The sequence below is a fragment of the Manacus vitellinus genome, unplaced genomic scaffold (assembly GCF_001715985.3).
Source record: "Manacus vitellinus isolate BGI_N305 unplaced genomic scaffold, ASM171598v3 scaffold_26_pilon, whole genome shotgun sequence".
NCBI classification, from domain to species: Eukaryota; Metazoa; Chordata; class Aves; order Passeriformes; family Pipridae; genus Manacus; species Manacus vitellinus.
Window position 1 is genome coordinate 11411112 of NW_021939960.1, and position 17895 is coordinate 11429006.

The 17895-nt window shown below is 43.6% G+C and overlaps 1 long non-coding RNA gene across 1 annotated transcript in view; it reads right to left on the reverse strand.

Moving 5' to 3' along the window:
• Positions 1-5441: 5441 nt before the first annotated feature.
• LOC115307537 overlaps positions 5442-17895 on the reverse strand; it is a 106068-nt gene continuing 93614 nt past the window's right edge. The window contains exon 3 of the long non-coding RNA XR_003915853.1: positions 5442-5461. This is a non-coding gene — a long non-coding RNA (uncharacterized LOC115307537). The remainder of the gene's footprint in view (positions 5462-17895) is intronic.

Genomic DNA, 17895 nt, shown 5'->3' on the forward strand with positions numbered 1-17895 from the left:
ATAAAATAATCTGGGTTGCTAAAGAAGAGCTAATCTCTTGGGCTGAGATCCCTGAAAGTGTTTTGGTACCTTGAAGGTCCTGGGTGTTCCCCTCCCTAGCTGTGATGAGATACTCCTGTGCTGGTGGGCTGAGAGAATGCCAGGACAGGGAGTGCCCCCCTTCTGTTCCAGGGCCCTGTTCTGAAAGAGGGTTCAGGATCTTCAGCCTCCACCAATTCCCTTTAAGGAAAAGTGGGGTTTGCATCTTCTCTGAGGATCACTCACAATAAAAGACCTTGGGCGTATTTAGCATGCTGTACATTTAATATCCTGTAATATGGGCAGATTCAAGGAGGAACTACAATCTTCTACTTTTATTCCTCCTCAGGTCCTCTAAACACATTCATTCAAAAAACCTGCTCTGAGAGAAGGGGAACCATGGTTGTTTTCTAAGTCTCCCCAGTGCCCATGATGTTCTTCCACACAAGAACAAATCCAGGCCATGCCCAAACGAAGGGGTTCAAATGTCCATGAGCACTTGGCCCATAGAGAAGTTCTTATCATGCTTTGCTCTTGTGAATCAATCCTTTCAGTTAAGGTGGCTGGGGGATATAATTATGTTTTTATCTGCAATTACAGCTTTAAATTAGGATCCATAGAGGCAGCTACAGCCCTGCCATACCAACAGTCCTGGATGGCTCTTCTGTTTCCAGAGAACACACTTCTGACATAAACTCATTCATCTTCTATTAAAAATATAATAAAATTCATAGGACAAAAACTTAGACATCAATATAAGAAAAAGACTCAAGGAATCTTACTTTGCTTTTGTTTTTAGGTATTAAGCCAGCAAGACTTTCTTCCCTGTGGTTGCTTTCCTTAGGGACTTTCCATGGCCACATCTGGAATAAAGCAGGTGGGCATCAGGCCAGCTCAAAGATGACTCTGTCAGAAGAGGAAAGGAAAATACACATCTATTTAGTTACTATCCTGTATTTCTGGCTTCTTCAGTATAAAATTTTGTTTGAGATGAAGCTTCTGCTGTAGACAAGGTTGGCTTGAGTTTTTTCGATCAGCTCTTCCAGGGATTCTGTGTACCCAAATATGCAATGCTTTCAGTTTGCACAAACTGTGATTATAAAAAAAAAAAAAACCAAACAAAAAAAGACTTTATTAAATGGAAATTTTAATAGGGAATTGGGGCCTTATTTTTAAGAAACCTGTCAAAAAAAGGTATAAGCTTGTGTCAAATTAGAGCTTTTCTGAGAATGAAATTGCAACAAAAGAACCTATTTCATGCATTTCACATTTCATAGCATATTTCATAGTTGTTGTACAAGTTGGGGTAATATCTGCTGTGATTTATAGAGGAACAGAGCTGTAAGAAGCCTCCCTTCTAATTATAACTGGTTATGAGGTACATCACTCATATCAGCCTGGAATTTACTTCCATCTCAAACAAGAGCTTTTTTTTTTTGCCTGTTTATTATCACAAACTGGCCACAGAAATGCTGATAAAGACATTACAGAAATTGTTATTAATGTAATCCCTTCCCAGCTGAGGTTCCTTCTTTTAATGCAGACTTGTTTTGAGTCTTTGTTTACAGGTTGTGATGTGTCAGACAGCAAACACCATCTCTCTTATGCAAAGTTGTGCAATGAAAGCCTTTCCAGTTCCTTGGCTCCATTAGGCAGAAGGGCTGACTTTGACAGAATGTGCAAAAGAACCTATAAATCCAATGATTCCCTCCACTTTTACAGTCAGTGTGTGCAAGGGCTTCACACGTATAGTAGATGTTCCATTTGAATGCAAAACATGCTAAAATTTGTACTGAAAAGCACTTAGGCTTTAAAAACATACCATAATTCTACAAAGAAAAATGCCTGACATATCTTTTGGCTGATTTCAAATTCATATGTATTTTAAATGATCTATATACCCTAAGATGTGCATTTTATACAACAGCATGATAACCATTACCATTCCCCTCCATCTCACCCACGGATGGTCTTGATTTATTGGCCAGTTGTGTCTAGTGCACTGCCCCTCCCCAAATTCAGGCTGTAATTTTAATTTCTGTTGTTGCTGCTGCTGCTGTTATCTGGATGTAGTGCTTGCCATGAAGATACCATGGGCTTACCCTGTAAACATAATTGATGCTATTGAAGATAATGATTTAGGATCTCATCCATCTCCAGCACAGTTTGCCATTACGTGACTTGCTCTTGCAGGGATCTGATTTGTATCACAGACGAGTTGGCTTGATTGCTGTTTTGCCATAGAGTAATAGTTTCCTGGTTTCTCCTGACATGCTGAGTCTCCCTTGATCACTCAGGTGATCAGTCAACACATGAGTTAATTATGGGTGAAGGGGTGTCTGAAGCCCAAAGATCAAAAGATACGCACGAGGTCTTCTCCAAGTCATTACTCACCTTCTCAAGCATCAGGCAGTTCAGATTCCTGCCTCCTGCACTGTCCCTAAAGAAAGGGATAGAACAGTAGGAAACCTGAATCAGAGCCTCTCAAAGACACAAAGTGAAAAATCCAATTTCTCCTAAAGCAGAAGAAAACAATCCATGTGGGTACCATGAGAGGGGTACTCTCATTCACTTATAATTTTAAAAAAGCATTTAAATAATCAATGGCAGCTGTATAGTGGTGGATAACCCAACAGTTTGCCACAAGGCTCTCACCTGCTTCCCCAGTGAAATTTCTTAGGTTTTAATGCCATTTCAGGGCAAGGCTTTCAGATATTGCCATGACCCTTACTGCTGTGCACCAAGAGAATTTATTGGCAGAAACTAGGAGCTACTGGACAAAATCCTGAGAACCCTCCCAAAAGGTGAAGGAAAAGCAGTTCTCTCCAGACCTTTTTTCCCCCCTATTTCAACCACCCTCAAAACTCAAACACACGCATTAACATTCTCAGAAGCTCATTACAACTCCTAACCTGAACCACCTGCAGGAGATTCCCCCCTTTGAGCCCTGTCCTACATCACTCTGGGAATGGGCATCACAGCACCACAGGCCCCTCCTGCTTGAAGACCCTGAGAGCAAAACTCAACTGGTTGGACGAGTCTGTGGAACAGATGGGACCCATAACAGAGAGCTTGTGGTGTTGTGCTGCAGCCCCAGGGTTATTTGTGTGGGGAGGAAGGACCCCTGGGTTGTGCTCCCTGCAGACTTGGGTACCAGCTCATCACCTGCACCCCTGAGCTGCACCTCTATGCACCCACCAAAACTGGTTTCTCCATCTCTGTGGTTTTCATGTTACTATATTAAAGGAGGTGTAACTGAGCAACACACCTCAAAGGTTTATTTCCTAAAATAATATCACTATTGCTCCACCCAAAGTCATCCTGCCTTTATTTTTAAGGCAAAAGGAACTGAATCACTGAGTTGCAGATGAAGAGACACCACCTAAGGTCAAACATTCAAAATCCTTTAGTGCAAGTGTAACCCAGTGCACACAATTCCACATGTACTTTTCTCCCAGTGCACACAATTCCACATGTGCTTTCTTCCACATGCAAATAAATGCTATGATGCACGACCCACTTGCACATATCTGCACGTGCCAAAGGGATTTACACATGTTAATGCTTGGAAAGCAAAGTGGGAGTGTGTATAAAATGGCATGCACAAAGTACATCCATCCATGTGCACATCCCTCTGGAGGCAGCACTACTTGGATGTATTTCTAAGTGGAAAAAACAGTTAAAAAATTGATGTGTCACCCTCTCTCCAAAACCTAATGATTACAGTCTGTTAATTACACCACATCTGTTGGAACCTTCAGCAAATAAATTGTGGACCTGATCTATTATTTGTAACACCAACAGAAATTACAAGTAACATTTTAAAGTTGCACATCTGCAAAGTGAGAGCAGAAGCAAACCATGCCATGTTATTCCTACCCTGCCACTTCTCCATGCAGGTGTTATATATTGTGACAAAGCAGCTATAATAACCTTTTCTAAATTTTACTGTCTGCAGATGGAGAAAAAGCAGTGAGAAAATATAAAGACTCATAGAAAAAGGAAAAGAACATTAAAAAAATGCTCAAAACATCATGTGCAATTAGTCCCAGAGTAGCTCTGACACACTGTAAGCCACTGACATTGCTTTGAGTGAGATTCCCATAGCCTGGGATTCACCAATTGCTTTTGGATGCCTAAAAAATAAGTGAATCATAGAATGGTTTGGGTTCGACCTTAAAGATCATCTAATTCCAATCCCCCTGCTGTGGGCAGGGACACCTTCCACTGGAATGGCAGAGTCTGGCAGGGAGAGAGTCATCTCAGCACAGAAATGCTTTGACTTTAGGTTCTAGATGTGGCACCTCTACTCCTGGTGTGGAATCCACATGGATTTGCCAAATCCCTGTGCTTTTCAGGGCACTTGGACACTGGTACAAACACACAGAGTGACTGATCCACTTGTGTGGGAACAGCTCTGTGTCCTGCCTTGTGCAGGACTCTGAACCACAGCCCCACTTCCCCCTCCTCCTGTTCTCCACAACCTGGTGTCACTTGGCCATGGTTTCTCCAGTAGAACAATTCAGCCTTGAAGCAAATAACAGATTTTTTTCCAACAGCTGGCCCAGCAAACAATGCAAGATTTGAAAGTCAAGCTGGATCCCTTCTTCCTTGGCTTCCTCAAACCAGCAGCAACAGCTCCCGAGAGCAAATGGCAATTGTCTGGTGTGAACTGGGGCAGAATTGCCACCTTCTGCTGTGCAAGAGAAACAAGAGCCTTTGCACTCATTATTGTTACTGTGGGACCTGAGCATTAGTGAGCTGGTCTTGTCAGACTGCTTCAGCCCCAGCCCACTTCTTCACCAGAAAGCAAATAACTGCTCAGGCTGAAGTTTATGAAACTTTGGGGATTCACAAACGTGTTCCATGAATTTCTGGCAGTTGTCTGAACATTCACAAATAATGTGATGCCAGTAATCAGAACAAGTCAAAGCTTGACACTCCTATTCATAAATCAGGAGATGTTTTATTTTTACTGCTTGAACAGTTCTGTTCCCAAGCACGATTGGATTTGAACCATCAAGCTGGAGGTGAAAGGACCTTTATTTAATGTATTTGTTTAGGTTTATACGAAATATTAAAAAGTGTCTATGCAGGATTCTAGCCACCTTTGCCATATATTAAAGAAACAGGCCAACTCAGACAAAAATAAACTTTGTAACTTCCAAAAGCCAAAGAAGGTACAAAAAAGCCTCCTGGGCAGAGACCTCAAATCTTTCTCTATGAACTGAAAACTTTGCACATACTAATTCTCTCTTCTCCAGAGCTTGGGACATGGGGAGATGTGTCCCTCAGGTGAGCAGAACTGGGACTCACCCAGGTTGGAGTGGACAGGGATCATTCAGTCCTGCTCCTGCTGTGGAGATCTATCCACTGTTCTCTCCTTTAAACCACGAGGACTTCAGCCAAAGTGCCTCTGTGGCTTGCAGCTGCAGTGGTGTCACTGGGGAGACAGAGCAATCCATTAAGCAAAGAGGATCCAAGACCCAAGATTTTATGCCAAGAATCTCTTTGAGCCTCCCCCACAAGCCCACAGACACAGCCCAGCCCTGGAGCCCCTGCGTTAGCTGCTGATGGGGAGAAGCCCCCCGTGCACATGGACACCCTCCCAGAGTCCCACCCTGCCCGTGTTCCTCCAACCCTGCCCTGTCCCCAGCCTGCCCAGGGCCTTCTGCCACTCTTGCACATTATGAAGGAGTTTCTCATTCAACCAGTTCCTCCTTTCATGGTCAAAAAATAGTAAATTTATGATCCCAAAAACAAAAGAGGGAAGAGAAAGCCAACCTATTGACTTCCAGGCCTAAATTAAAACAAATCCATTAGGATTTTCTACCACAAGGGAGATGGTCCCTGAAGACCAGGTTCTGTCTTTCTGCTGCTGGCACCAGCCAAGAGCACCACTCCCTGTCCCCCAGCACCCTGCTCCCTGTCAGCCTGCCCTCAGGCTGGGAGCAGCACATGTGGGGAGACACAGCTTCATAAAATTGGCCTTTCTCCTCCTACAGTCAGAATGCACAAGTCTGTCAATGACAGCTTGGTCTCTCCAGAGACAATCCCAGTTCTCTTGGAGAGACATCCTTTCCAAAGTAAACATGAAAGTCACAGAGGATCAGCTCTTTGCTCTCTTCGAATGCTGCAGAAAGGAAGTGCCAATAAAAAAGATTCCAAGAGGTTGTCACTCTCTGACAGGCTGTAGGTGACACTTTCAAAACCTTCTATGCAAACAAACCCCACTAGTTTCATGTTTTTTCACCAGAAGCTGGCAACTTTAGGAAAGGGTTCCTCTTAAAACACTGAGCTGAGATTTCTCTTGTGCAACAAGTGCCAGTAGGAGACAGGCTGAAGGAAGAGCTGTCCCTTCTGTCCATCCTGACTCTCAGCAAAGGATGAACTCTTTTGGTCAGAGTGAACTGCTGGAGCAGCTCAGCCACTCTGCACAACTTGCCCTGTGCCCACCTTCACTGAGCAGGGGATGTGCCTAATTCCCAACTCTTTCTGCATCCTTATTCCAGCAGCAGTGCTCCCTGTGCAGCTCAGTGTCTGGGCATGTCACCACTTGATCTGCTGGGACCCCACAAAACAGGCTTTCCTGTCCCTCAGTCCCTTGCAGGAGCTGCAGGTGAGTGCCAAGCACTCCCAGGAGGGGCATGTTCCTCCCAGAGCCCACCCCAGGGCCTCCTCTCAGGCCAAGCCATGTCACATAAATGCCATTGCTGCTTCACTGGATTGCTCAGAAGGTCCTGCACTCCTGCAGAAGCTCCACTTCCCAATCAGAGAGGTTCAAATAAGCATTTCCCACATCCCAGAACGATGCTCTAATTCCCTGGCTACCTGCTCTTCTCCTCTCCTCTTGTCAAAGCCTCCCTATTTCACAGAAAGGGTTCAACTCTCACTCAGTGAATGGGCAGAGGAAACAACATGATTTTATCTTTCATCCCACGAAGGATGATCACTCAGGGCTCCTGCTATTGCCCTGGGAGCTGTTTTCTGTAAATAACAATGTGAAAACCAGGAGCTGTTCTTAAGAGAGACAATGTCACAATGTACATACAGCAAAGACAGGTTACCTTGGATTTCTTTGGCAACATCACAAACCTCCAAAAAGAATGATGGACAAAAGCTCTTTTTAGGACAGCCTAGAAAAGTCAGAACATTTTTTTCCTGGATTTAACCTCTAAGTCACTTTTACCCAAATCAAACCACCTGAGCAGCTGATTGAGGTCCCAAACCCTGGATGAAGTGAGGGGTTGCAGTGCCAAAGTCATTGTTGACTTATGACACATTTGATATCTGCTCATGTTTCCTGAGCTCAGGGGCTCGAAACAGCCATGGCTTTTTCCTCTAAGGACACTCAGGTGGGAACCCACATCTGACAAGTTCACCCAGCCCAAAGGACAAACCAGCACCTTGGCAGTACATAGATTGGGGTCAAGTCCAAAGTCAGGGCCAAATTCATTCAACAGCAGGTGAATTTTTGACTTCTCCCTGCACCTCACTGTCTCCTGTGCAAAGGACACAGAAGCACAAACTTCCAGGATTGTTTTGTGGAAAAATTATGTAAAGGTTGTGCAGGTGCCTCTGATAGAGACCATTGAAGCAGCTGAGGCAGGGAGGAAGGTGTGTTACCAGCTCTCTTCCCACCCTCAGCACAGGGGACATGCCTGCCTCTGGATTTCAGATTCATTACAGCCAGGCAGGAAAAGGTGGCTCACATGCACACAGTGCTTACCCTGCTGATCAATAAGCTTCCTTCCTGCCTGATAACCAAAGCACTTATAATATTAACAGTGTTATTTAAGATCTGTGGAAACTTTGTCTGATCCAAGCAAAGCAGAAATATCTTGACCTAGATACTGAGAACAAAACAATATTGAGTAAACTTCAGGACTGCCAGTTCATCTATCATTGCACTTGACATTTTATTGAGGAATTGGAGAAAAACTTTTACCCCAAAGATTCTTATGCCAACATATTTATTCAGAGAGAAAAATCTGACACTTACCCCTTCTCCATTTAGATTAAAAGGGGTGTATTTTACAGTCCATTAATAAGGTACCTGAGCTGCCCTTTCAGTGACTGCAGATAACAACCACAGTTATATCAGGAAGCATAAATGAGACTCATCTCTACTTCTGTCTGAGGATAAAAGGAGTGTGATGAAAGAGCAAAAGAACACAGTATTTCCACCATTTTACAAGGTAGAGAGAGGGACCTGCACTGGAAGAGATGCTGACTGATGCAAAATGGTTCAACAAATGCTTTGAGAAGCACCATCAGACTGTTGCTTCTTTGGGCTTTCTGTAATGCTGGGCACGTGCAGCACCTTTGCAAAGCAAGGCCTTGTTTTCTTCAAGGTCTATCCCAAAATTCAGGAGTTTCTGCAGAAAGGCACACCTTCACAACTTGTCTAACATATCCAACCACAAAGCTAAGGGACAACTTGAGCATCCAACCTTCTGTCTGGGAGCTGGAGCCTCACTGGGTCTCACACTCATCTAGCAGATTTCTTCTTATTCCTCTTATCCATGCAAATTTAGGTGCTTACATTTACATATTTCAGCAGGTGGAGCATTTTAACTATTTACCTACCTGGAAGACAGACAGCTTAACAAAAGGTAGAAAAGGAGAAGGACTTTCAGAAAAGATCAAATACATCATAAGCTTGGCAGACACTGTAGCCCTGAAACAGCAGTTTGAAACTTGCACCGTAACAAATCTTCCCCTGTACATTATCTCACAGGAAACAACACATGATAAATTCTTAGCACAATGTGATTCCCCTCCTTCCACCTCCTCCCCACTTCAGAAAGATTTAACATCTAATTCAGCTTTTGACGAGCTGCTCCATCACCGCGGGAGTGCTGCTGATCCCTGTCGGAACCCGCGGCCTTGGACACAACAAACTGAGAGCGGGGGAAAATTTTGGCCGTCTGTAATGATAAATAAATACATTACAGGGTACAACTCTGGGGAATGGAGGCTGACACTGACTGAGCACCGTGACCTCCACACAACTGCCAAGTCTCAGCCGCTTCACAAAAGTCAACTTTTGTTTGCCTTCCCCCCTCCCTCCCCAATGACAATTTCTTAAAGAGCAAATACAGGATGGAAAGGGAAAAAAAAAAGTAAAACCAATACAAGACAGAGAGCTCACAAACCCTCCTCATCTGCTGCCCAGAGGCAGTTTGGTTTTGACAGAAGAGTATTTAATTTCTTTGGTCTTCTGGAAATTGGGGGAAACCAGTCCATGCTGCATCAGCAGCAGCGGGACAGGGGAGCTGTGCCACAGGGAATGCTCAAATCCCTTTTAAAAAAGTTTTTGCATTAGGATGTGCCTGCCTTCAGGCTAGTTCTTGGCTCCAATTTGATTTTCTGTCTACTTAAGTCCCACTCACAAAATCAAATATGTATTGCAGCTGTTGAGTCTTCACATTGATGGCAACAGTAACTAAGTAGAGAGGAAGGAATTGGTTAGACAAGCAACCTCCTCATCCCTGGAAGCCTCACCCACTTGTATCAACCTGTCCCTAGACTCTCCTTTCCCATTTCTCTCCAGTTGTACAGAAAGGTGGTACCTGCTGCGACCTCTCCTCGTTTTACACATGCACAGAACGATAAATACATGACAAAGTCAATGAAGGGAAAAGCCAGGTATGGACTGCAAGTGTTAACTCTTGTGTCCGTGTTGTGCTTATCATAAGGTATTATTCCATTAACTCCATTAACATTTATTCCATTAACTCCATGTGCTTTGTGGGAAGCACAGAGAATTCAGCTTGATCACACAAGCTCATGGCCAAGCCCTCAAAGCCCTTCAAAAACTTACAGCAAGGAACAGCACAGAAAAGCCTTCCCTGACTCTGACAGAGCTAATCCCAGCCCAGAGAGAGAAGAGCCTCCCCAGCCTGGTGCTGATCAGCCCCTGGCTCGTTGAGCCCTTCCTCTCAGGCACAGAGCCCGTGTAGCTCCACCACTCCTGCAGCCACCCCAGCATCTCCTCCAGCCCTGCACTGCACGTTCCATGTGCTCCAGCTCCCTCCAGGCTGGCTCAGGGACATGTGGCACAGCTTGTTCCAAGGGTTTCCTCTGCTCCCCCCAGAGCCATCTCCTGCCAGCTCACCCTGTCCTCCTGCTGCTGCCACCAGGCTCTCTCTCCACAGCTTGGGGTTTGCAGATCATCTGACTCATCATCTATTCACCAAAGCACCTATTTAATCCACTCTGCTCACAGTTACTACTATTAAAATACTTTGTATTTTCAAGTGTCCTGTGACTACTTATATTTCATAATGTCCTTCTTATGTCCCCTGTCACCTGCACTTTGTATGAACAGCAGAGTGGATAAGGGAGAGGTGATTGGACTCCCCGAAACAGTGGAAGACTCATTATTCAGTCCCTTTATCTTTTCTCTCTGGTTTACATTTTTAATTTCTCAATCTATCTTGTTTCATTCTTTTTAGGTTTAGAGGATTTGAATAGTTCCCCTTTGGTTAACTGCAGGATCTTTCTAACGTGTCTTCCTACATTTGATTACTCTCCTGAAGATTTTCCATTGCTTCAAAATTCCCCCTTAGAGTAATGGGAGAAACCCAGTTCTCTTCAGCTTCCTCAATCCCTTAAGCCTGTTCTGCCAGGGAATACTTATTTCACATTAATTATACCTTTGATTGTCCTTGTAGTTGTTTCCTGCAAGAGTAATTTGAGTGCATTATGGTTTCTGTCAGCTTGGGGTACCATGGGGGCTGAAGTTACAGATTTCCATAAAATCAGTCAGGAGTTCCAAGGGGTGCACAAACATTCCCCAAAACACCACTGAACTCATGCCTTAACCTGCCCATCAGAACGAGACTGAAAATTTCTAGGAGAGCATGGATAACAAGAAAAAAAATATCAGGAATAAATATGAAATCCATTTTCAAAGCTACACATCCCAAACCTTTCACTGGAGTCAAATACAAAAAAAAAAAAAAAAAAAAAAAAACCCAAAAAGCAGGACAAAACAAAATCCAACCCAAATGCAGGGAAGCTCTAGCTCTGATGCAGGTCAAACAGAAACAAGGTCCCTTCTAGCCCAGCCAACATTTTTGAACGGGAATTCCTCCCTTTAGAAACCAGCAAGGCCTTTGCTCCACCCCAGGCAAGAGCAGAGGGGATCTGCTGTGATCTGGGTGTCCAGCTGGGAGCAAATGCAAAGCTGCTACAGCAGTCAAAGTGGGTGGACATCATCTGCCAGGGCAGCCCTCTGTGCCCTCCCTTGCTGTGCACACTCTGCTGAGTTTGAGCAGAGAGGCTGATAAGGAGGACTTGTCTGTCAGCAGGATCTGAAGCCCAGGGCTCTTTGAGAGCATTTGGGTTTGCTTGGCAGGTCATGCTGACTCCTTGTGAACCATTTATCATCACAAAAAACTCCAGAGGTTGGCACTGTGCCAGTGTCTTCTCCTCTCTTCCCTCCCCCCAGCCCTTTCTCCCCTCCTGGGTATTGATGCTACATCCAAACAAACCTCCAGTTCACATGGCAACAGAACATTTTTATATAACCTCTGCATGGGAACACTGCACAAACCATTGGACAATCACTTGTGAGCATGGGAGGTGATTCCAGGAGATTTTTCTGGTTTTTGTCAAAACCACTCCTGATTAAATGAACTATAAAAGGGGAAGAGGATCTTTGGCACATGGGCCAGATTGGAAACACATCTTGGCACCCAGGACGCCAGGGGATTAGTGCACCTGTAGGCTCCATGTTCTAAATTTTGCCATTTTCTATCTCACTTGGAATCAAACTGGGGAGTCCAAAGTATTTAAGCCAGCTTGTGCATCATGGAATTGAAAGCAAAACGATGCTGAAGGGATCTGCTGAGTCAGGGCTGTAATAAGACAAAGACTGAAATTTAGATTTTGGTGGACACTGAAGAATTCCATTGCTGTCCAAAGCAGGGATATATGTGCAGACTGTGTACTTACACAGCTGTAAAACAGCTAGGTCATCTTCACTTCACTTCCCTCATCCTGTCACAAAAGATTAATACTTTCATTAAGGACTTAATAAATATGTTACTTCAAATCTTTTCCCAGCATGCCCACCTCATCTTTATATTGGGTTAATCCCATCTTTCAGGGCTTCCACTAGTTTGCTGAAAGGATCAAAAAGACATTCGATATTAAAAGGGGGAGAAAACAATTCAGTTTTCCTGCTTTCCCTGATCCCCTGAAGATACCCCTAAGGAGAACAGCAGGACCTGCAGTGACACTGGAGCCACTGGGCACTGCATTAGCCCAGCACAGGACAGTGGATTAAGAAGGGAAGAGCTTTCCTCCAAGCCCTGTTAACAGCAATCACTCCAGATGTTTTGCCTGCACCACCAGCATTCGAGGATTTCCTGGGTACTTCAGCAAGTTCCCTGCATTTCTCAGCCCTTGGGACACTGCTGATGACTTTGATTTCTCCTGCTCTCTTCCTCTACTGGATTATAGCCTTTTGGTCTTTTTCATTAGGTCTTAAATAAGTCATTGGAAAACATTTTGTGGCAAGTAGGTGGTAGGAGAAATATATTCTCTGGACCTTTCCAGACTAAACATCTACTGCCTGATTGCTTCCAGTGGGGGTGTAATGCACGGTCCAGTGCTCCTGCACCATTTGGGAAAGATAATAGTTAAGGTGTATCTGTCTATGTAGGTTATTATAGAGTGCATGCCATTAAAGGGTAATTCATGCAGCAGCCAGAATACAGTTAATATATGACAGAAATTGTGGACTAACTTTTATAGCTCTAAAGAAACTTTTCTATCCACCATTTTCATGACATGATAGAAGTGGGAGAGTGTCTTAATTAAGACAATCTTTCCCCCATTATTTCTTCATTCCTTTGGATCATTCCCATCTTCATGTTGATCCTTTTACTGCCTGCAACAAATTAATATGGACTAAAACCAAACCCTTTTTGTAGGGTTATTTTCAAGTCAAATATGTTTACTGTCCTTCCCAGTCACACAGATGTATCACCAAAATCCACAGGGCCAGCACACCACAGCAAATGCCTGGGAAAAAGCAGCAGAGTGAGGGAATGGGATATGCCCCAGTACAACCACCAAAGCCTTCCTCATCTGCTACCACAGCCCCACTGACAGTACTTATGATGATTTCTGAGTAAACAGTACATTAGTTTAAAATATACATTTAAGAAAGTATCACTTAAATATGACTTTTTAACAGCATTACTACTGCAGGAAAAAAACTGAGAACAGACTGCCTGCTGGTGTGGGAGAGAGGTCTGTGCATGGCCACGCTCAGCCAACAGAACCTGACACTCCACCATCACTAAAAGGGCAGCAATTTTACTGTTCTGCCATTTTCCCCCCTTCCAGCTGCACAACTCCAACCCTGCCTTTGCAGCTCTGCTGCTCATGGGGCTTTGAACTCCCTGAGCTCACTAACTCAGGAATCAGCAGTTCACTAGCCCAAAACAACTTATTCTGGGGAACCTATTCCTCCTTTCACTGGCAGCAAAGAGACCAGATCAGCCTCTCTTCAGCAACTGGACTCTAAGTCCAGGACCCTGAAGTGCAGTCTAAAGTTAGGAAATTCAGTGGAAAGGTAAACCAGGTCCAGATCCATTGCAGGATCAAGACCTGCTAAACTCCATGTTCTCCAGGAAATTTTAAAGTTAGTATAAAAATACCTAGGTGATAATTCAGTGTACCCCTTCTCCTGTCCACATCAGGGGAGATGAGCAGGTCACTCGTGAGGCAGCCCAGAGGCTCTGCCCTCACATAAACCCCACACACAACATGCTGGGCTTTCATGTAAAAAACTCTTGACACACATGGCCCCCAGTCTCAAACTGGCTCAAAAAAAAATCAACTGAAAGCCTCTACTTTTGCTGTCCCAGGAACACTCCTGACTTCATATGGGCTTCAGCTTTTCAGTCCCTATTTAATGCCTTTCACATTCAGGGAAGCAAAGCCACCCACATTGTTAGAAGTGTTAATAGGCTGCAGTGACTGTCTATAATCCAGCACTGGCTGGAGAGTTATCACAGCCCATTGTCACTTCATCAGTTGCCAGCCTGGGACAACAGAGGTGCCTCCTCTGTGCTCCAGGCTGCTCACAGTGATGAAGAGCCCAGGAAAGCACCCACTGGAGCTGCCCACCCTCAGGATCAATGCTGGAGTCCTCAATATGCTGTGCAAGCTTTGGATTTCAAGACAGGATCTGAGTTTTTCCCCAGCAATTTATTCAGTAATAAACTCATCAACTGCTTAGTGAAATGGGCCTCCACACATATCATGGCTCAGACTTTCAACAAATTCCTGTACTTCTGTTTCTGGGAACAAACGTGGGAAGCCTTTTGGGGAACACTCAATTCCTTGTCTCATAAAGCAGAACACAACCAGCATATCTAAAAGGTTCAACACATCAGCTATTTTAGATACATAACACAAGGACAATACAGAGAGAAACACATCCAGGAGGCATGGCATTGCTGTTCTGAGCTTGGGCATTTTGAGGAGGAAGCTGCACACTGGAGGAGCCAGCTGGGAGTGCAAGGAGATGCAGGGCACTGGGTGGGTGTTGGGAGCACAGGAAATGTTGGAAATGGATTGAGAATTGCTGCAGCCTACTCACAGCATAGAGTGTTTCTGTCCTGTTGACAAACACATTTGGATGGCCTTGACACTGCTCAGGTCACTCAGCTCCTCTGGGTTTGGTTTACTGCCTGTTATTTTTGAGAACAGTGCATGGCATCTCCTGGAAAGTCCTAACATGGAAGAACAAGGCTTGTTTATCCAGTTTAACCACTGGATAAAGCCTAAACACATCAGAGAAAGCATTCTACAGCCTCTACATTCATTACCAATTAATTATTGAAAGGGCATCTATTGAATTATTTTAATATGCATAAAAGTAAAGACAATTCCAGTTGCCATGCAACTGGCTGAGAATCCTGTAAACATAAATGCAGTGGTTTCATTTCATGAATAATCTTATGTATGTGGAGAGAAGGAGTGAGCAGAGCCACCCTGCTCCAGAGCAGAGCAGCAGCATTAGGAGGGCAGAGGAACTGGGGGCTTGGTAGCTGGAAGCCTTTTAGGAGTTAATTTGATTATCAGTGTAACAAAAAAGGCCAGGACCTTGTATCCATGGACTAAGGTATAGTCGTTTGGACCCTGGAATTGCATCCTACAAGACTGACATGGAATATTTATATAAGATGCAATCAAGAGAAGCCTTATTGACAATCAGCCATAGCTCAGCATGCAGCCTGATAAGACTTGTAATTATACAGATGAACAAAGAAATTACAAAAGATGTATGTGATCATTCCAGCTGATCTCTCCTGTTTCACAGAGACACCATTAATCTCTGTTTAGTTTGGTATAAAGTACAGATGGTTCCCCTAAGCAGCAGAGATTCCAGTCCATGTCCAGGTTAGGATTGCATACTTTCTCTCTCAAGGAATTAGCTAAAGAGATGAACTTTATAAAACCAGAAATATTTGTGAATCCAGGCAAAATGTGGGGATTATTGTTGTAAATAAGAAAAGGGTTCAAAAGTTTTTAAAAAGTATAATTAAACAAAACATACTTGTTGCAGAAAAACTACAATTAGACTTGACCAATAGAATTTTTTTCTTTTTACATTATTCTTTCAGTTTGCTCTGGAACAAACTTTACTCTTTGGCATGGTTACTATAAAAGAAAAGAAAAAGAATTATTTGCCAAGTGCATAGACTGAAGAACATAAACCCAGCAGAAATATCTCCCACATTCAGAAGCAGCAAGTAAACACATACTTTCAATTCTGTTCCACCTCTTTCTCCAAAACCCCTCTCCTGTAGCCTAAACAATGTGATTTAGTTGTTAGCAAGCCCAAGTCCTGCCCTAATATCTAACTGACAAACTCCTGAGCGTGGCTGGGTTTGCTGCTGTCCTCCTGCAAAGGCTGCTCTGGGCCTCAGTCCCTCTGAACCTGCACCCCAGGGATGCCACTGGCCTTCTCCTCACCTGCCTGACAAAGTGTTCTCTTCCCCCTCCCTTTGCTGCTCAGGGTCCTGCCAGGGCACAGACTCTCTTAGGCTGGAATTTAAATCACAGGAGTGAGAACCTGAACCACATTTGGGTAAAGGATTGATAGGTGTAGCTGAGATATATTTTTTTTCTTAGGGTCTTGTTTGTTGCTGCTTTTTTATACCTGCATACAATTTATAGGGGTAGGCAGTATGGTCAAACACTGGCAATATTATTCCTTAATCCACTCCAAAGAAATGTTTGGCATTTAACTTTATAATAAAAGGTATCAGTTAGGAACTGTCAATGTTTTCAGTAGTGATATCTAATTACTGTAACTTGCTATAGGCTATCTTGTTAAATTCTAGTTGAATGACTAAGTATTCCTGACAAGTTTAATGCATTATTAAAGGTGTAATTACTTGGTTATTGCTCATGTAATTCTGAGTTAATTACATGACATCTAAATTCATCATTTTTATGTTTATTGAACTTTGGTAAATTCACTTTTAGCTATTGCTTGATATTTACACTGTGACTCTCTTCTACTTATTTTGAACTTAAAGGGGAGTGGAGCTACATTTCCTCAGCAAAGCAGGAGGAACCTGGAAGGGGGTCAGCACAGGTTTTCAGATGGATTGAAATTGTGACCCTACTGATGTCAATGGCAAAGCTCTCCTGTTGAGTGACAGGAGTTCACCTCTGAGATCCCTTGTTCTGGGAGCAGAGAGTGAACTACCCAAAGAGCTCTGGGATCCAGGATTTTCCCAGTGTTGGCATCGACAGTCAGATGCCAAAGGGGGGTCTCCACAAGGCAGACACTGTGGTGTCCACTCAGAGCATTCAGAAGAAATGCGTAAATAAAAAATGCATTTGAAATTCCCTCCTACTGCTTTGCTTTCTCCCTTGGTTTGTAAACACTGCCTCTTGTGCTCCACCTGGCTTGTGCCACAGCCTTTTGCTCCCCAGGGCCCTCCCTGTGCTCACCCACAGCAGGTGGAAAAAGCCAAAGCTGTCCCTGCCACAGCTACCAGATGAAAACCTGACAGGCTCAAGTGCCATCCCTGTGCAGTCAGTGGGGCTGAGGTTATAAATCTTGCTTCATTCCCATTTGGAAGAAAGATCTGCAATTAAGCAGAAATTGATTTTCTAATGATTTTTTTCCTGCTCATGATTGGTAGATTGTTTGAAACTGTTCCAGCCCAACAACATACAGACAGAACAATTAAACATGCATTGTAGCTGACAGCAGGACGGATTAAAAGTCAGTGAATTCAATTTAGGCCTTTGATTTTTGGCAAGAGGTGCACCTTGCAACAATTATGAAGAAAGAAAATATTTTTCTGTCTAAACTTTGCAACTATCAAGCCAGTCAGAAAGCAAGGAGGAAATGCAATGGGGCTTGGGAAGTTGTTTCTGATCTTATGGAATCCCTCACAACTCTGCAGTGCAGTAACACTGAAGTTAGTGCAGTTTCCAATTAAATAAATTACTTAAGTAGTTAGTGATGACTGAGACATTAGTGGAGGTTTAAAGAAGTCATTTGGCAGATCAGATGCCACATTGTCATTGTTGATAATGATACTTAAGAAATCAGGGACCCACAACCACGGTTTCCAAAGCGTATTTAAATTTTAGTATTGATGCAAAAGACTGAAAACAGATTGATTCGAAGCCCTTTAAGCTTAGTTGGAGTTTTTCCATTAATTTCAAAGCCCTCTAGACCACAATTTAAGTCATAGTCCTTCTATAAAATAATACTTTTTGATGTGCACAGAGAACAATCAGAATAGGATTAAAATCCTATTAGATATGAACTAAACTAATAATTCAACCCTTACTCTGTAATGATACGTTGACAGGCACTGG